Genomic DNA, 22078 nt, shown 5'->3' with positions numbered 1-22078 from the left:
ATACAAAAATAGCCGAAAAACACTCGTTTTCGCGCTGTTTGTCTTATCCGATTTATTTTTCGCGCTAAAAAACTAAACCCGAAATAAATTTAGACTCGATATTTGACCATAGTATGAAAATTTATTTAGAGTTTAAAACACCGTGTTTTACATTTCATTAACTGAGATAAAACCCGTATTTATATGTACAAAGGTTTTATATGGATAAACCCTATTTTTACAAAAATATGTTTCTTTATTCTGGTGTAAGACACTTACCTAAATTTTGGCCCAAAATAGGGCCCAACATTCCTGGCTGCAAGAATTGAAAAGAACATCACTTTAAAGTTTTCTTCACATTTAAGTAATAAAATGGATATTTTTGTTGGACTCGTTATGCCCAAAACACATATTTTTATTGACGTGGCTAGTACGTCATGATCCAAGTCGGGTCATACTCAATAACAAGCTAGACAAATACCAATAATATTTGTTTATATATGATATGATCATAACAAATGAATATTAACACTTAAATTATTTGGAAAGGGGTTTCCAAATAAAATGTACTTGTGAAATAAATAAATCAAATGGTTGATTTATACTTTGAGAGAAACCATTCCATTTTTTTACTTAAGATGGTTAAGTAACAATATACCTAGCATGTCACCTATAATGTGTTATAACATAATATGAGTTATAACATATATATATATATATATATATATATATATATATATATATATATATAAAGTGTTATATAATGAAAATAAGAAAAGAAAGAGGGTGGGCCGCCCCTCCCCCCACCCCCCCTCTCTTTCCCTTTGCTTATTTTATTATTATCTTTCAACTAGTGGAGACATGCAAGAATGCTTATTGGTTCCTTGAGATGTGCCATTTTGAAAGGTTTTATTATATTTCTTTCATTGTTTCTTCTCTCATAAAACAATTCATAACACACAAGTAACACAAAAGGTAAGAGAGGAAAAATCCTCTCAATATCTTCTCTATCTCTTGGTGATTTCGGCCAAAGGAAGGAGCAAGAAGGAAGTGCTTTCAAGTGTAAAATCCTAGCTTAATCAAGGTGTATTGTCAGAGTCTTGGGGTATGCAAGCTTGAGGACATTCCCTTTGAAGTTCTTGCCTTCCATCCATCCTCTCCTTCACCCGGATTTGATTCTCTTGAAAGGTAGCTTGACATGCATGAACTTTTAGTGTCATGCATGTGTTTGATAGTATGTATTTCGTATTTGGATCCGGGCTTGGGTTTTGCATGTGTAAAATAGGTTTTATACATATCAAATTAACAAGATTTAAAACTTATTTCCGCTGTATTTTTTTTGGAAAATTAGGGATCTTATCACTTTGATAGTCTTGTTAAAACCCAACAATGGCATCAAGAGCCACTTATACGGATGCATGCTTCATTAGACCCAAAAATTTTCTGATTTATGATGGGGTTTACCATATTGCAGAAAATTTTGGGGGTTTTGGTTACCCCATGGTTTTTCAAGGTTATACTTTACATGCATGTGGTGATCTTGAAAAACTAAGTCACTTGGATGATTGATTATGTTGTTTAGACAAAACCCGGAACTTTCGGTTTTGTCAAGTTTGGCCGAAAGTTTCAAGGGGTAAAGGGGTGTGACACCCGGTAAATTCCCAATCCCTTAAACTAAGTAATCAACCTAATAATTAGGTGATTGTAAATATTAAGCGCGTGCATTTGTTATGTGCGCCCTGCGCGAGCGCGCCATGTTAGTCAGCGCGTGCATTTGTTATGTGCGCCCTGCGCGAGCGCGCCATGTTAGTCAGCGCGTGCATTTGTTATGTGCGCCCTGCGCGAGCGCGCCATGTTAGTCAGCGCGTGCATTTGTTATGTGCGCCCTGCGCGAGCGCACCATGTTAAGAACCAGCGTGAGTATATGTTATATGCGCCATGCGCGAATGTTTTGGCTTTATGTTTTCATGTAACTTAACGTTATGTTGTCTATGGATTGACCATCCCGCATGATGCTAAGGCGGGTGCATCCTACATCGTTTATGCGCGTGCGGAAGGGAACTAACCTCCCCGCATGGCGGGAACATTGAGAGCTAGTTTGTCTGAAGCTCCAAGATGGAATTGACTTCAACATGACTGATCATTATGTTGAAATACCAAGACCACCTGGAGAATCTACAAATGAAACTCAATATCCCCAACTGCGAGAAGGTTACGCACCTACCCGCAGCAAAGAAATGTCCTTCACGCAGAAAGCTATGCGCACAAAGTGATGCGCACAGAACACTTAGTCTATTCTCCAGACATAAGGAGATTACTCCCGCCCTAAAGGAAACAGTAGCGTGTTTCAGAGATTTTCCACTTTTTTTTACTGTACACTGACAAAAGTACCTGAAAAAGCACACTGTAACATGAAAAGTGTTGGAATTACGTATGCCCGAGACACATACTTATATTAATGTGGCTAACTGTGTTTGATCCAAGTCGGGTCATACCCAATAACAAGCTAGACGACACCAATTGTATTCTTTTAATGATTTGATCATTTAAACGAATACCGAACACTATGTGTTTAGAAAATTGGTTTTCTAAACAAACACACTTGATAATTTAAATAAATTATCTGGATAATTTATTTATATAAATTAATTATTTAATTGGTTAAATAATTAAGATAGCATGCATGATTTATAAAATTAGTTTTATAAAGTATAAGATGGAGATGGAGATGTTTTAATTGTTAAAACAAAACAAAAAAAAAAAAAAAATAAATAAATAACAATCAAAAACCGGCCACCCATGTGGGGTGGTGGTTTTACCCAATCAAATGGCCTTGTCTCCATGTGATGACCATTTAATATATCTCCACATCCAAGACATGCAAAAAGGATCTTTCATTTTGAATTTTTTTCAAGTGTTGAATCAAGTTCACTCTCTCTCACTCCCTCTCAAACCTCACGGCCCATTTTGGGCAGAAATTGGGAGTCTTTGGGAGCTCATATAGTGTTCATAAATCCTAGCAATCACTTGGTGTTGTCACAAATAGCTTGGGGTATCACACTCTTGAGGTCTTCTTCTTTGGAGGCTTGTCATTCATCCACCATCTCCTTCAACAAATCACTTGTTCTTCTAAAGGTAGAAGAAGGTACAATTTACATTTGTGAGCATTTTGTTCTTGTAATATTGATCCTTGTTCTTTGGGTTTTTAGTTTTAACATAATGGTATGTTCACAACAAGTTTTAAAATCTAAGCTTCCGTTGCGTTTTCATGTTAAATATGGTTAACTTGAACTTTGATAATCTTGTATAAAACCCAACAATGGCATCAAGAGCCGGTTACAAGGACTTATGCTTCTTACATGTTCATAGATTTCGGGTTTTTCATGGGTGAAAAAGGGGTCCGAAATTTGGGTGGATTTTACCCCTCATGGATTTGTAAGATCTTGACATGCATGAAAGATCTTAGGAAACCATTAATAACATTTGGATGTTGAAAATAAAAAAATAATAATAATAATTTGGGCCGTAGCCTCTTGGGGGGGGGGGGGGCGATTTTATTTGGTGATTTTGGGCATTGGTTGCTTAGGTTGCATGCTTAGAACATTTGGTATGTTTGGATGTGTCATAACCGAAACCTAGACCTTGGATGTGTTGATTGTTGTTTGTGTATGTTGATTATGTTTATTATTCAATATGGTTGTAATAATTCATAATCTTAGGCTTGTGTAATTTATTTATTCATAAGTTGGTTTGTAATAAATAGATTAGTTGCATTTTCTTTTTTTTTAGAAAAATATGTATTAGGATACATTTTGTAAAAATTGAAGATGCAAGAATTGGTGGATTTGGGCCTTGGACCGAAATTTTGGGCTTGTTGGGCCTCACCGGCCCATCATGGGATTCAAGCCCATTAGGCCCATAAATTTCACTCTTGGGCCCAAGAAGACTTTTGGAAGTTTGGAGCCCATTAACAAGCCCAACAAGAACACAACAACTTGGAAAGGATACTTGAAGCATTTGGATGCAAGGTCAAGTGGGAGTCAACATTCCATCCTTGTGTCATGTTTTGTCCCTTAGGTGTGACTTATGACCTATACTTGTTTCGGCTAACAAGTATGGTCAAACTTAGCGGTTCTCGGTTATGACTATATTTTGCATGTGTTTGCTTGGTTGTTTGTTTTACTTATTGTAATGTGTGGTTGATAGATATTAGGATATCCAAACCGTCACATAGGAACGACAACAAGCATAAAACGGGTTCTAATATATATTTGGTAATATCGCGTCAATTAGTTTAATTAAATGGGTTTATTAAACTAAGCGATTACTCACATATAATAAAATTGGTTTTATTATAACTTGAACCTTGAAAATTGGTTTTCAAAATCGCCATATTACTAAATGCATGTTAGGATATGGCATAATGTTTTTCAAACTAGAATATTGGAAAACTTAAAATCCCTTTTTCATAATTACCAAGGAAACAAGTCTTACACCATCCTTTTGTATGACACTTAACGTATTAGGGAACTTTAAATGGGATAAAGGTCACCTAACCATTTTGAGCAAACTAATATACTTAGGGTAATATTAACATATTTTTGGGATAAAGGTCACCTAACCACTTGTATGTTAATCTTACATGTTTATACAAGTAGGACGACTTGAATTGGAAACCATGTGATAAAGGTCACCTAAGCATGGGGATCCAATGGTGTTGATGGGATAAACATGCCAACACGAAATAAGGATTTCGAATGGTCCCATACCTCTAGAAGTTGCAAAGGGTTGCAATTGTCAAGATTGACTACCTTGTTAAATCAAATAACGGGATAAAGGTCACCTAACCGAAATTTGATTTATCGTTGGATTCTAGAATTTAATTATTATTTTAAAATTTGGAATAAAAGGGTATTAATAATTAAATTGTTTGTAATACTAAAATAAAACTTTGTTAAATTTTGTAGATGGCCGCTAACAATGCAAACACCTCTACCCATAACACCCGTAACCTATCCTTAAGAACCATCCTTGAAAAGGATCGTCTAAACCATAATAACTTTATGGATTGGTATCGCAACTTGAGAATAGTTCTCAAACAAGAAGAGATATCATATGTCTTAGACGATCCCATTCCCGACGAGCCTAACGTGGAAGATGAGGAGGCGTATAACGATTGGGTCAAGTACACCAAAGATTCGGTGCAAGCCTCTTGCCTCATGTTAGGGACTATGATTCCCGAAATCCAAAAGGATTTCGAGCATCATGGGGCATACGACATGATAACTCAATTGAAGGAAATGTTCCTTCAACAAGCTAGAGCGGAACGTTTCGAAACGGTTCGAGCGTTTCATGCATGTCGTATGGAGGAAACCCAAAGCGTCTCATCTTATGTCCTAAAAATGAAAAGCTACATTGAAAAGCTTCGTAGGTTGAATTGTCCCGTATCTAATGAGTTGGCTACGGATTTGATCCTCAACTCTTTGACCAAAAGGTTTGAAACCTTTGTCATGAATTATAACATGAATGGATGGGACAAAAGCATTGGTGAGCTTCACGCAATGCTAAGAACGGCCGAAGCGGGAATGGGTAAAAGGGTTTTACCCGTTCTAACAATCAATGAAGGAAAAAGGGGACATAACTCCAACCCCAAAGCAAGTGTTGCTAAGGGCAAGGGCCACGTCCAAGGAAAGGGAAAGAGGAAAGCCATCACGCCCACCAAACCGAAGGAAAAGAAGCAAAAGGTTGCGGCGCAAGATCCATGCTTTGAGTGTGGAGAGATAGGTCATTGGAAAAGGAATTGTCCGACCTATCTCAATGCGTTAAAAGATAAGAGGGATGCGGGGCATACCTCAGGTATTATCTTTACTATACATATTGAACTAAATGTTATTTCTTCAAATACATGGGTACTTGATACCGGATGTGGAACTCACATTTGCAATTTGTTGCAGGGGTTCAAAAGAAGTAAACAACTCAACAAAGGGGACATTAGTCTCTTTATGGGCAATGGAGCAAGAGTTGAAGTCCAAGCCCAAGGAGACTACTTGTTAAAGCTTCCAAGTGGTTTGGAAGTAATTTTGAAGAATGTTTTGTATGCTCCTAAGTTAAGGAGAAACATTATTTCCGTGTCCCTTTTAAAACAATGTGGCTTTGATCTTAAATTTATAAATTGTGATATTCATGTTTTGATGAATGGCATGTTTTATTTTAAAGCTATACCCATGAATGGTATATATGAAATAGATCAAAGTGGTATGTCACATAGTAGTTCAATGTACAATGTCAACACCAAGAAACTCAAGAAGGACTTGGGTGATTCCTATCTTTGGCATTGTCGCCTTGGACATATAAGTAAGAATCGCATGCAAACTCTTCGCAAGAGTGGTATTCTAGAAACAAATGAGTATGATTCATTTGATGTATGTGAATCTTGTTTACAAGGCAAAATGACAAAGCAACCCTTTAATAAAACTTTTGAAAGGTCAAAAGAATTATTGGGTATCATACATTCGGATGTATGTGGTCCTTTTAGACCAATGACTAGGAATGGTGAAAGATACTTCATTACCTTTATTGACGATTATAGTCGATATGGTTATGTGTACTTAATGAAACACAAAGATGAAGCTTTTGAAATGTTCAAAGACTTCAAAACTGAAGTAGAAAGACAACTCAAGACCACAATCAAAATACTTCGTAGTGATAGAGGAGGTGAATACCTAAGTGGTGTTTTTCAAGATCATCTTAAGAGTTGTGGAATTATTTCACAACTTACTCCACCTGGAACACCACAACATAATGGTGTGTCTGAAAGGAGAAATCGTACCCTATTAGATATGGTTCGATCGATGATGGCTAGAAGCACTTTACCTCTATCATTTTGGGGCTATGCTTTACTTTCCGCTGTTCGCATATTGAATATGGCTCCAACCAAGAAAGTGGAGAAGACACCTTTTGAAGTATGGCATGGAAAGGCTCCATCGCTATCATTCTTAAGAGTTTGGGGTTGTGAAGCTTATGTAAAGCAATACACCCCAAACAAATTAGAAGTCCGATCCACTAAGTGTATCTTTATAGGTTATCCTAAAGATGATTTAGGATATTACTTTTACGATCCTAGTGAGCAAAATGTTATTATTGCTCGAAAGGGTAAGTTCTTGGAAACTAAGTTCCTTGAGGAAGGAACTAATAGTAAAACAGTGAAATTTGATGAGGATCAAGAATCACAAGATGATACACAATTGGTTGATACTAGCACTCAACAAGAGGTTGTTGAAAGTGATCAAGTGGTTGATCAAAACACACAAAACGTTCGCAGATCTGGTAGAATTAGCAATCCACCTGAAAAATATGGATTTTTTGTAGAAGGTTGCTACGTGGTAGATTCGGATGAACCGACCACATACCGTGATGCAATGTCCAAGAATGATTGTGACAAATGGCTTGAAGCCATGAACGTTGAGATGCAATCCATGTATGACAACCAAGTTTGGGAATTGGTTGAACCACCACTCAACTCCAAAGCTGTTGGAAGTAAGTGGGTTTTCAAAAGGAAAACTGATATGCATGGAAACTTGGATACTTATAAAGCAAGACTTGTAGCTAAGGGTTTCACTCAAACTCAAGGGGTTGATTATGATGAAACTTTTTCGCCTGTGGCAATGCTTAAGTCTATTAGGATATTATTTGCCATAGCTGCACATTATGATTATGAAATTTGGCAAATGGATGTCAAGACCGCTTTCCTAAATGGATATCTTGAGGAAGATGTCTATATGGTTCAGCCTGAAGGTTTTGTCGATCCAAAACATCCTAATAAAGTATGCAAGTTAAAGAAATCAATCTATGGATTGAAACAAGCATCTAGAACTTGGAATCATCGTTTTGATGAAGAAATCAAAAGTTTTGGATTCATCAAGAACGCTGATGAGGCTTGTGTGTATAAGAAAGCTAGTGGGAGTATAATTACCTTCTTAGTATTGTATGTCGATGACATTCTACTATTTGGAAATGACATTCCAACCATGGAAAGCGTTAAGGCTTGGCTTGGAAGTAGATTTTCCATCAAGGATCTTGGTGAAGCTGCCTATATTTTGGGAATAAAGATCTATAGGGATAGGTCAAGGCGCTTGATAGGTTTGAACCAAAGTACATACATTGATAAGATCTTGAAAAGGTTCAAGATGGAAAACTCCAAGAAAGGTTTTGTACCTGTTCAAAGAGGGACTATATTGAGTTCAGCTCAATGTGCAAGCTCAAAGGATGAGCAAGAGATGATGAAACAAATCCCATATGCTTCTTGCTATAGGATCCATCATGTATGCGATGATATGTACTAGACCGGATGTGTCATGCGCTTTGAGCATGACAAGCAGATACCAACAGAATCCAGGAAACAGTCATTGGATGGCTGTTAAGAACATATTGAAATACCTTAGGAGAACTAAGGATATGTTTCTAATATATGGATCTGGTGAGGAGGAACTCGCTATAAAAGGTTACACGGATGCGAGCTTCCAAACTGATCGAGATGATTCTCGATCACAATCTGGGTATGTGTTCACACTTAATGGAGGAGCTGTCTCTTGGAAGAGCTCAAAACAGGAAGTGGTAGCATTGTCCACTACAGAATCAGAATACATCGCCGCTTCATTGGCAGCTCAGGAAGCTGCATGGTTGAAGAAATTCATTACTGATCTAGGGGTGGTCTCTTCCATTCAAGACCCTCTAGAAATCTTTTGTGACAACGAGGGTGCGATTGCACAAATCAAGGAACCTCGTTCGCACCAAAAGACTAGACACATAGAGCGGAGATTCAACTACATAAGGGATGAAGTTGAAAAGGGAAAGATATGTATTCGCAAAGTTGGAACTGATCAAAATCTTGCGGATCCATTCACGAAGCTCCTAGAAAGACCGAAACATGAGCGTCATGCGAGTGGCTTAGGACTTCGATATTCTAGTAATTGGATTTGATCTATTTTGTATTTACGTTTAAAAGACTTTTGTAATTTAACTCTTTTATATGATTATGGAATCTTGAGTTAAATTCTAATTTTGCATGTTTAATCCATGAATAAGTTATCTTATTCTAAAAGTCCGTAGTCGATCACATTTGTGGGAACAAATATGAAGCAAGACTATTATGAACTAGGATTGGTGGATATTCATAAGGAATGAATATGGAGCATAGGTTTGCTGCCAAGGTTCATAGATATTTGTGGGATACAAATATTGGAATGACCCGCTCTCAATATTACTACATGGAGTCGATGGACCTGATCATTAGTAATTTTGAGTAAAGGAGAATTTCATATTATCCTTAGACCTGAGATGTATACTGGGCCTTGATTTTCACCGAGTATTACACTTTGACTCTCCCCTTCGCTATTCGTAAAAGATGGTACATAAGGATGAGCTCGGGTGGAGTATAAAGTGATAGTGAGAGGCGTATACAGTCAAGATGGAATTTGTTCCTCTTATGTGTTGAGAGTTTAGATGTCTAAGGCCTGATAAAGTTGAATTGTAAAGAGAATGATCACCTATGTCTCTTAGATCCAACATGACATCTAGTAACAAAGAGATATAATGATAGATTCACCTAAATCATATCAAGTAAGGGACTTGAAGGGATGATGTTATTGAATGGCACTTCGTCAAACACGTTAGGGGTGATGAACTGTTGTTAGGCGGTATTCACCACTTGCATTAATTTTCTATGTATCTCGTGCAAGTGGGAGATTGTTGGAATTACGTATGCCCGAGACACATACTTATATTAATGTGGCTAACTGTGTTTGATCCAAGTCGGGTCATACCCAATAACAAGCTAGACGACACCAATTGTATTCTTTTAATGATTTGATCATTTAAACGAATACCGAACACTATGTGTTTAGAAAATTGGTTTTCTAAACAAACACACTTGATAATTTAAATAAATTATCTGGATAATTTATTTATATAAATTAATTATTTAATTGGTTAAATAATTAAGATAGCATGCATGATTTATAAAATTAGTTTTATAAAGTATAAGATGGAGATGGAGATGTTTTAATTGTTAAAACAAAACAAAAAAAAAAAAAATAAATAAATAAATAAATAACAATCAAAAACCGGCCACCCATGTGGGGTGGTGGTTTTACCCAATCAAATGGCCTTGTCTCCATGTGATGACCATTTAATATATCTCCACATCCAAGACATGCAAAAAGGATCTTTCATTTTGAATTTTTTTCAAGTGTTGAATCAAGTTCACTCTCTCTCACTCCCTCTCAAACCTCACGGCCCATTTTGGGCAGAAATTGGGAGTCTTTGGGAGCTCATATAGTGTTCATAAATCCTAGCAATCACTTGGTGTTGTCACAAATAGCTTGGGGTATCACACTCTTGAGGTCTTCTTCTTTGGAGGCTTGTCATTCATCCACCATCTCCTTCAACAAATCACTTGTTCTTCTAAAGGTAGAAGAAGGTACAATTTACATTTGTGAGCATTTTGTTCTTGTAATATTGATCCTTGTTCTTTGGGTTTTTAGTTTTAACATAATGGTATGTTCACAACAAGTTTTAAAATCTAAGCTTCCGTTGCGTTTTCATGTTAAATATGGTTAACTTGAACTTTGATAATCTTGTATAAAACCCAACAAAAAGTCAACTGTCAGCCACCCTATTCTCACCAACCCCAGACCTGCATGTCCTGTCCAAATCAAATCAAGATCTTTTGTCCACTCCTCCACTTTTAAGTAAACAATAAACAATAATTATTTCCATACTTTATCATCATTACACCTAGATATGAAAAGATTTCAATCCCCTAAAGCAAGGGATTGTGTTCCCTTGAGTTTGCCTATAAATTTGTAACCTAAATTATCACCCAAAACACACTTCAAAGAACTACAAACTTGCACTAATCCTCTCCCAAGCATCCGTTGTTTCCAGCTCCGATCCTGTTACTAGGTAAGCCGAGAATATAACCTTGAGACCTACTATCCAACCCTTATATTCTCCTATTTCTTGATCTTAATATATATACTTGTTATTTAATCGTATTCTAGACCTTCGATTCCGAGGCCAACACCAAGAAAACCCGAATCTCGATTAATCCCTTAACAAGAACCACAGGTGAGTCTCACAGCCCCTATTTTCACTGTTTTCACTATTTTTAAACTGTTTTCGGGGCGAGGGACACGTACTTAAATAATGTTTTATCATGGTATACTTACAAGCTATGCAAGCGATTATGTGTTTAAGTTATGTTTCATGATGAGTAATGCAAACGGTTATCTAAGGTTTTCGATGTATGTGCGCTAGAACTCGAGTAAGTGATCACTTTACCATTGGAACTCTAAGGGTAGGGACTGCTGGTTTGATCCACCCACTCGTAGGGGTCGCACCTCTTTGCATGGACGAGTGCCTAGTATGGTCATGGGGCAGTACTATGGGTTTGAACCCGCTCGTAGGGGTCGCGCCTCTTTGCATGGACGAGCGCCTTGTTTTCCGGCACAACGTCCGCGCGTAACCCGCGGACGGAATTATTATTTTAGCTCGTAGTGGCAGCGCCACTTTGCATGGACGAGCACATGTTCCTGAAACGTTCGCGCGTAACCCGCGGGACGGTATTACTTATTTTAGCTCGTAGTGGCAGCGCCACTTTGCATAGACGAGCACAGTTCCCAGAAATGTTCGCGCGTAACCCGCGGAACGATTTTATCAGAATATGTTGATATAACTATGTCTTACCAAGCATGTGTTTTAATGATGCTATCAGAATTATGTTTCAGAATGATTTGTATCAAGATTATGATGCAATACGATTTATCAAGTTACTAAGACTTGTGAACTCACTCAGTTTATACTGATTCAAATGTTTTTACGTGTCTTTCAGGAGATAACTAGGTAGCGCATGGAGTCACACTTAGAGCACCTCACGCTGAACATCTAAACTAGCTTTTTGGAAGATTTTAGTTCTATCCCTTCGATGCGCGTGGTTGTTCCCGCCGCGCATGGGATATGGCGTGGAAATCTTCAATAATTTTTATACTTGGATGTTTTTATAATTTTTAAACAATGTAATGTATTTGTATTAAACTTTTCATGCGCAATGAAAATCTTACTTTGAATGTTTGCAATGGCCCGTGCTTAAGTATCAATTCCCACTCGCGCGCGCCCGGCTGTTTCCGCCGCTCAGGGCCGGGTGTTAAACTAGATTATATTATAGTTAGATTTCTAAAAATGAAAACTGATGGAAAGCATATTTGTATGCTGATTTGACCATGTTGAGCGGGTGAACCAAATCGGAATATATCGATAGTTAATTGAAAACTGCTCCAAAAAATTTCAACCGCTGTAAAAAAATTCATGGGTCTATCACTGTGTGACAATAGGTTCCTTGCTATATTAAAAGAGAATTCTTTAGGGTTGCAGTTCAATCCACTATGCTATACGAAACAGATTGTTAAGCCATCAAGAAAACACATGTGCATAAACTAGAGATGGCAAAGATGAGGATCTGAGGTGAATGTGTAGGTATACAAGGTTGGACTAGATTAGAAATGATGCTTTACTAGAGATATTAGATGTGACTAGGTATATCGGATAAGAGAGGAGAGCTTGAGATACTTTAGCTGTGTATAGTATATGACGACAGTTAGAGCAATAGAAGCCCTCACTATTGTGGAGAAAAGTAGAGGTTCACTTGGGATAAATGGGTTAGACAAGATTTGGGAAACTTTTCCAAGGACAAGGTCAAAGACAGGAGTTCGCAGACATAAACTTAAGCTCAATTTGAAGACATTTTTTATGATGAAGAATTCGGTGTATTTATATTTATGTTTAGTTTAGCAGTTAGACATGCTAAAGCATTTAGACATGTTAAAATCAGTCTTCTTGCAGACTACAGAATCCACCTCTTCTCCTACAAATATGGTCCGCAGAATGCAGAATCTCACTGCTATAGCTGAGATTCTACTAGGATAGGTTGTTTCGTGCAACAAACAATTAAGCATCTCCTAATTACTTTTTGATTTTAGTTTATATAAAAAAGAGCGTGAAGTAAGCAAGCACACAAGTTCCAGCACATGAATCAAAACAAAATCAGACATCAAAAGCAATACCACAATCCAGAACAATCAAGGCACGCTAATAATGTTTCCAATCCCCAAAAACAAAACCTAAAAAACATAGGGACTCAATAATCTAGACATCTACTGCCTTCAATCATCCATCAATCTTTAACCAAAACAAAACACTCTTTTAACTAATTAAGAAACAAGTTTTTCATTAAGAGAAAGTGCAGACATTTGAACAGATGGACTATTTGCTTGCTGTTGCACATTCCTCAAAACCTCCATAGCCTCTGCAACTTTGGCCTTCAATGCATCTGGTGATTCAAGCAAATGCAAAACCTCCGTTTGGTCCATTTCTAAAAGCATCCCCGTTACCTTAGCCGCATGCTCGTGCTCCAGTTGGTCAACCAACGGGTACAGATTCTCCCCCAGCATCTAAAACATTTCAAATGTTTATTTAAAAAACAGCATCAAGATAGTCAAAAGTATGTTAACAAACATTTCAAAGTATGTTCATGATTTTTGTCCATAAAGAAAATGAGTGTATTCATGTCTGTTTACGTCTGTTCATAAATAATATAAACAAACGGTTCACAAACGTACACGAACATGTCATGTTTGTCCGTTTAACTTTAACCAAACAAATTGTTGTGAACACAAACAATTAAAAGAACGAGGTTTCTTGTTTGTAATCATAGTTGTCAATAGCGAATAGCGGTAAATAGTGATGTGTCACCTATATGCTACGTAGCGAATAGCGGTAAATAGCGACCGCTATTTTCATATTTAGCGATAAAGGAGTTGTAAAATTTTAAGCAAATAATTAGGGTTTATATTCACAAAATAAGCTTTTACGATGGAACTTGTGGAAGGTGCAGCTGTTTGGTCGATAAACAAACCTAAAAAATAGGTTTCTACAATTTTTTTTCATTATAAAATAAAATAAAAATATAAAAAACCCTAAATACCGCTATAATCACGCTAAATGACCGATATTTAGTATATAGCGGCCTATAGCCGCATCGCTACGTAGCGCGCTATAGCGCCTGCTATCACCGCTATTGACAACTATGTTTGTAATCATTCATTAAGAAGTTAGCATGCTTATCGTTTATGTTCATTCGAACGTAAATAAACATAATCGAACAAACATAACTGAACATAAAAGTGACGTAAATATCAAACTATTGAACCTAAAATCTATACAAAACTAGACTTAACTTTAGTAACTTATAACTGGTGATATTTTAATTTCAATAAAGTAGACTAATATGTAACAAGCTTAGAATATAAACATGTGTATAAACAAATAAAGTTAAACCGTAAACTAATGCTACAAGAAGTCAAAAGTCAAACATGTAGATACATACCGTTCTCTGTTGGTCAGGTGATGCATTAGCAAGAGCAGAAGCCAATGCTGTAATAGGCATAGGCTGTTGAGTAGCAGCAGTGCCATCTCGTGGCATGCTGCCAACACCGGCCGCCATGTCATACGGTACCGGCAGCATTCCACCACCAACACCTGTCGCCAAATTCGCATCCGCCACGTTCCTAGCTGGATATCGATGCATACGCCCTCTCGGTGCCATCTGAGAAACATCAATCGATAATTTATATTCACTTAAGTTTTTAAGTTTTGAAGAATAAAATTTATCATTCACATACCGGTTGTGGCATCATAGGAACAGGCTGCTGATTTTGTGGTACTGGACCAGTCCCACGCCTGCCACCTAGGCGTTGACCTTGTGGGACCATTGGTACGAAAAAGTTTGGCATAGGGCCACCACCTGGCCTCATTCCAGGTACCAGCTGCTGCTGGTAACCGAATCCAGCCTAAAATCAAAAAAATTAATATAGATAACAAAAATAATAAAAGATAATAATAATAATAATAATATAAGCACAAAGTAGTACCTGTGGAGAAATTATAGCAGGCGGGGGTTGACCATAAAATAATTGTTGGCCAATACCAGGAGCGCCAGGTGGAAACATGGGCATACGAGGAGCCATCATTGAAGGTGCCATTGCCACTGGCCTCATTTGTGAAAATTGTGCCTAAAATAAAAAATTTTAAATTATGAATATTTATAAAACAACTAAATATATGGAGAATTTCATTTATACCCCTAGAAACCTTCAAAAAATCATATATACTCATTTAAACTTGAGTGTTATCAAATATACCCCTCAAAACTAACTACAATCTCACATTTACCCCATTTTATTAAAAAAAATTTTACATATGAGAATTTCTCCCTTATGCATCTACTAAAATAACATATACCTCTAGAAACCTTCAAAATATTATGTAAACTCAGCTAAACTTAAAATCTATAATACCACTCAAAACTAATAAAAATCTCACGATTTCCATTTTATTAAAAATAATTTTAAATGTACCCTTATATTTTTACTAAAAATTAATAACTTTATATATATTCATTAAATTATACAATATTTTTCAAAAAAAAACAAAGAGAGAACGTAACTGAAGGTAAAACAATAAATATATTAAAAATGGGAATGTTTGGTATTTTAAAATTTGGTTGGGACTGTGTGTTTGATACTTTTTTAAGATTCTAGTGGTATGTAATTCTCCCATAGATATATACAAATATTATTATATGATTACCTGTAGCATTGCTTTTCTTTCTTCCTTGCGTTGTGCAAGTGCAACATACAACGGCTTGCTCACAATCATCTTCCCATTCATCTCAGAAAGCTATAAACGTTAATTAAAAAAATAGAAAAAAAGTTAGCTCGCTGGTAGCATGCCATAATGAAAATGGAACTAAACACATAAACGGTCCCTGTGGAGTGACATTGTAACACATTTGGGGTTTAACACTAACTTTTGTTGAAAATTCTGTTTAATTTTAAATAATGACAGTTTTGGCCTTCTAGCTAATTACATTAATAATTATTATGTTTTAATTTTGTAACATATACTGGGTCTAGTGTTATGTGCTAGACCCCAAATAAATTACAAAAGTAAAGGCGAAGAACAATTTATGCAATTAGCTAAAAGTGTGAATTTCATTTTTTTTAACTTAACAGTATTTCTAACAGAAGATAGTGTTAGACCCCAAATATGTTACAAACTGAAAACCTATTATAATAAGCTTGCTATCTTTGTCAAACTACAGAGCCATTTATACAATATAAATAAAGTTAAACAAGTTTCTTACAGCTCGAGAAGCTTCTTCAGAAGATGAAAACGCAACAAAACCCGAACCTCTACTAATCCCACTAGGATCACGCATAACCTATTAACAAAAAAATCTATATTAAATAATAACACATAAACATAAAAAAGTATCATATATGGCCTTAAAATGCTAATTAAAATATCTTCTTTACCCAATTCAAGAAATGATAATTCTACACTTAATTTTCATAAAATTTAAAACTTCACAAGTTTACACAATTACATCATCACAGCATACGAATGGAACCATTTAAAAATATATAATTATTTTCTAAAACACATCTTAATGCGTGGAGTACTGAAATTAATAATTTGAATTCACCGATGATCAGAACAAGTTTAAAAAATAATTCAACTTTGTGAGTTGAAAAAAAAAATATACATAGACAAATAACAGTTTATAATACCACCCAATCACCCATAGCCAAACTATAGGTAAGGTCTGGGAGGATGAAATGTAGACATAACATACCTCTATCCTAGAGGATAGAGAGGATGCTGACTTGCTTAAAGTTTGACCCTCAGATCCAAAAATAAAAGTGTAGGTATTTAACTTATATTCCCATCAAATTATGACTTTCAGTTAATAATTCTAATTTTTCAATGGATTCATTTGTTTATTTTATAGAACACATGATATACTTTATTCTTCAAAATTATAATATTACCATTATAGTTGCTAAAAACTTCTGTTGCATATAACTAGCTTGTATTTGAGTTTGAAAACTATACTTGACAAAAGTCAGCAAAAGTCAAACCTTGCAGGACGTGATTGTTCCATAATTCGAAAAAAGCTCCTTAAGTTTATCATCATCAATTGTGTCATCCAAATTCCTGACATACAAATTAACGCCTTGAAACTTATCAACCGCTTCCTTTGCGGTCTGTTCAATCCGACTCTTCAACTCAAGTTCCCGTTCACTTTTCTTCTTCGCTTTCCCAACATACCATTCACTCTCATCAATTTTCTTCCCGTTTAACCCTTCAACGGCGTTTGCCGCATCATCCACATTCTCAAAATTAACAAACCCAAAACACTTGGACTTCCCATCCGCATCCCTCATAACAACCGCACTCGTTATCGTTCCATATTCACCAAACGTCTTTTTCAAATCTTCATCAGTGGTTGACTCCGATAGGTTTTTGACATAAACATTGTTGAACTTTGTGTTCGTTAATGATGTGTCACGTTCTTGCTTACGAAGAAACTGACCAACGTACACCTGTTTGTCGTTAATGAGCATGCCATTTAGCTTGTTGATTGCGGTTTGAGCGGCTTCTTCAGTTTCGAACTGCACAAACCCGTACCCTTTTGACTGGCCCGTACCGTCAGTTGCAATCTTGCACGAGAGTATAGAACCGAAGCTAGAAAACGTGTCATGCAATGCCTTGTTGTCAATTGACTTATCCAAATTCTGCACATAAAAAAGAAAAAGATAAAAATAAATACAATAAACTTGTAAGTTGTACCCATAATGCTAGACAAAATATTAACCGTGTACACAAAACACATGTAATGCAATCATCCAAAACAAAAGGAATATGTTCTGTGTAAAGGCATGATGGGTCAGTTAGGATTAGTAACCAAAGTCTGGTTTCGGTTTTGTAAGTTTTCAATTTTTTCGGTTTTTACAATGTGTGGGTGCAATTCAGCTTCAGTTTTACATTTGCACATGAAAATTTTAAGCCAAAGGTAAAATACCCAAAATATTGAACTTGGGCCAAAAGTTTTTGTATGAAAATTTTAAGCCAAAGGTAAAATACCCAAAATATTGAACTTGGGCCAAAAGTTTTTGTTAGTTTTGTATATTTTTTAGTATTAAATGTTTACACCTGAAAATTTTGGGCTACAACATTTACTAACTTCTTATAAATTATACAAAACCAATTGTTCGGTTACGATTTGGTTTTTCCAGCGTCTTGTTATAACAAAACCTGACCAAAAAATCGTTGTTTTAGAAAATATAAAACCAATTTGTGTTTTTTTAATAAGTTTAGTTATGTCGGTTATTCCATTTCCAATTATGGGTCGTTTATTTCATTTTCGTGCACACCCCTAATTTTGAGGTCTCCCGTAAGTTAACAGAGCAGGGAACAGATAATGATGAAAATACCTTGATAAATATATTTGCAGTTCCACTTTTACGAACGCTTGGGTCCCTAAGAGAATACATGATACGAATAGCTTTCCCGTTAACAGCAGTGAAGTTCAGTACTTCAATAGCTCTTGCAGCTGCAAACCATGTTAAAGGAAAGCATAAATTTATATCTATATCTATACTATATATGATATACCAAACAAGGGCAAATTAAGACACTATATTTTAAGGGATTTACAATGGCTTAAGCACATGGTACAACTATACAGAGGGACAAAGTGGTAACTGAACACTTAAATATCACATGTTTTACATCTTTCTCTATGATAGTTACAATCTTAGTCCTTCAACTTTATTCAAGTTTTTGTAAATTTAGAAAACAATTACAAATGTAACCTCTATCTTTTGCCTATTTAGAAAACAAGAACCCCAAGCTCCCATTTATAAGTATAAAAGAAATTTATATATCACTTGCATAACTAAGAAAACATTTAGGTAAATTATAGAACAACCAAACAAAAGTTTAAAAGAAACATCTAACAAACAGAATGTACTTATGCACCAAAAAAATAAATATAAATCATGCTAGTTTTCATTGAAAAAATGAATATGGAAACCACGTTGGACTATATTTAACAATAAACAAGGCATCAATAAACTTACAAGAAATTAGGAAAACCACATGAACTGATTTTATTTTGATACACTGAATAGTATAAATGCCACGTAATCATTAATACAAGTTGCGGTTGTACAAAGAAATGAATTGAAATCTCAACACATAAATCACATATCAATTTACCAGTTAAACAGCAAATTGGGGAAAACCACATGATACCTTCGATTCCCACACATTTAACACTTGTAAAAACATAATAATTAAAATACGAACCAAATGCAAGTAAATTAAAAAATGTTACTCTTGGAACTATTCTAATCTGGTTTTGGATAAAAAAAAGTATTAATAGAAAAAACACAATATCATATAGTTGATAATACAAATGCCACATAATCATTAATTAAAGTTGCATTTAATAAAGAAATAAAGAAACACTAACCATCGTTAGGGTTAGTATAGTTAACATAACCATAACCAAGCGATCTGCGAGTACTCAGATCCCTACAAACCCTAACCGACACCACCTGTCCAACTTGATTAAACAGATCGTACAGCTGCGAATCCGTCACATTAGCTTCCAAATCCCCAACGTCGTTCCAAACGACTGATTTCCTCCGTTCGGTCCACTCACCGCGGGAGGTTGAACCTCAGTCTTTGCCATTATTATTTTAGGGTTTTTGTGATGAAACAGTTAGTTTTTTTTGGAGGGCACTGCACTGCACTGCACTGGAAGAATAAGGGTATGGAGTTTATATATGTAAACCCTAGGTTTTGGAGGTTGGAGATGGGCCGTTAGTGAGAGTGTGGACCAGGCTTTTACGGTTTTAGGTGGACGGTGAGGATTATGATGATGATGATGATGATGATGATGATGATGATGCCATATGCGGGAGGAATCAGGTGTTTCGCCTCATACTGCTGGATTGGGGTAATGGGCCGATTTTCAAGTTAGATTTTTAATTGTTTGATTACAGCTTTTCTGTTTTTTTTTTTTATTGTTTCCGTTATTGGTCTAATTAAATATCGATGAGCATAAACCGAGAGCGGAAAATCGATTCGTTACTAAAACGTAAGATTCGTTTTAAGATATTGATTAACTGGAGTAAAAGATTATGGTTATACGGAAAGAGGGGGGCAGTGCGTCATTGGGTTTTTTACATGTTCCAAACGTGTGTTATGGGTGGAGTGGCAGAGAGGAAGGCGGTTCTCTAACTTGTCTAATTATGTTCGATACTGATTTAAAAGAAAATGGTTAATGTTGGGGATTTGGGGTATAACCTTGTTTGGCAAGTGAAAAAACAAATGATAGTGATCTTAGTGATAAGCAAACTTAGGGGTTGTAAACGAACCGAATGAACACGAACAAGGCCTTGTTCATGTACATTTGTTAATGAAATAATTTGTTCACGAACATTTATCGAACGAGATTTTATGTTCGTGCTTGTTCATTAAGGAAATGGATGTGCTCACGAACAGTTTACGAACACAAACGAATAAAAATAAAATCGGCAGGGCCTATTGATTGAGACCGATGTACTTATTAATGTGAATAATGAAAGTCTGTAAACGAATCGAACGAACACGAACACTTAACCAAACAAATATTTATGTTCATGTTTGTTTATTTAAAAAATGTACATTTGTGTTCGTTTGTTTAAAATATAAACAACCATAACTTAACAAATAATGAACACATATGAACAAATGTAATTGTACAAAAAAAAAACATAAACTAACATAAATGAAAACACTTAAATGAACACAAATTAACATATATAAAACTTTTAAGCAGATGACCCGTCCATATAATATTTAATTATTTTCTATTAATACATAAACGAACATAAATAAACATACATAAATAAACGAATGTAATGAATATAAATGAACGAAGTTCATTTAATAAATCAAACACAAAAATTTTTTTCATGTTCATTCATTTATTAATTAAATCAATGAACAAAAACGAACTTCCCGCCGAATGGTTCATGAAAGTTTCACCAAACATTAAGTTCGTTTACAGCCTTAAGTAGACCAGACATGCTAGCTTTCTTTTGTCGATGGTATGCAACATAGAACAACAATAAGTGCTCTCTACACTCGTTTGTGGTTGGTTTGCCGGTAGTGAGCGTCATTGTAGGTGTTCTAACAAAGGAAAGTTGCATCTTGTGTTCGAGGTTTATTTTGGGTTATAAACAAGTGAAACTTTTATTTAATTGCTCGCCTACTCTAAAGCTTATTCAAATAGATTTTTATCGTTATTTCAGCACAAACATGTGACATCCCACATCGATTGGGAAGGAGAACTAAGCCTTCTTTATAAGGAGGTGGATACCTTCCCCATCATAACGCGTTTTGGGCGCTTAATAGTAGTGGATGAGAGGAGAATTCCACAGTTAAGCGTGCTCAGGTGGGAGTAATATAAGGATGGGTGACCACCTGGGCAACCAAAAGCAAATCCGTGAGGCAATGGTGGTACGTCCCAGCCAAAGCGGACAATATTATGGTGCAATGGTAGCTGGGCTGTTACAAAACAAGCTTTATATTATAATGAGATGAGTTATAAGGGTTTGGTTCAAGCTCTCATTAACCTTTCCAAGATCTTATGTAATATATACGTAAATTAAACTTTTCAAATGATGCCTCTTAATTTTACATATACTCAGAGTAAGTATGATGGCTAAAGAATAGTTTTTTTGTATATACATATTCGAGCCTTAACTGAGTTTGAGTCAATCTTGGATCCTTTTTTAATCGAGTTCGATCAGAATTGATGATTTATTGAGTCGAGCTAAATCCTTTTAATGTACATGAACAAGTATTATACACGGAGGGCGCCGGGCAAGTTGGTAAAACACGGGCCCCAAATGTTGTCGGTCTTAGGCGTTAAGGCGGTAAATTGACGCAAATTTGGTCGATTTCGGTTAAGCGTGTTATGATACAGAAACTAAAAACCAAAAATAAAACAAAAACATATTAATTTTGAGATGGATCAATGGAGTGGCGTCAGTCAATAAACTTGGGCATTGAGAAGATCCCAGCAATTCTGATCCCGGAAGTTGAGGTGGTGAGTCTACACAAATTCTGATTTCCGTCTCTTTGT

General features: G+C 35.8%; 1 pseudogene across 1 annotated transcript; it reads right to left on the bottom strand.

Moving 5' to 3' along the window:
* Nucleotides 1-13062: 13062 nt before the first annotated feature.
* LOC143633295 (polyadenylate-binding protein 8-like) lies at nt 13063-19636 on the bottom strand (annotated as a pseudogene). Its single transcript, XR_013153654.1, has 9 exons — nt 19415-19636; nt 18372-18490; nt 17016-17672; nt 16238-16315; nt 15682-15771; nt 14964-15104; nt 14715-14882; nt 14420-14638; nt 13063-13484 (listed from the first exon to the last, which is right to left on the bottom strand). The product of XR_013153654.1 is annotated as a polyadenylate-binding protein 8-like (transcript).
* Nucleotides 19637-22078: the final 2442 nt, after the last annotated feature.

This window comes from Bidens hawaiensis, unplaced genomic scaffold (genome assembly GCF_021521415.1).
Source record: "Bidens hawaiensis isolate Kalapana, Puna unplaced genomic scaffold, B.hawaiensis_p1.1 tig00006667_1, whole genome shotgun sequence".
NCBI lineage: Eukaryota > Viridiplantae > Streptophyta > Magnoliopsida > Asterales > Asteraceae > Bidens > Bidens hawaiensis.
The sequence above is the reverse complement of the archived record's forward strand: the minus strand, read 5'-3'. Positions and strand labels throughout refer to the sequence as shown.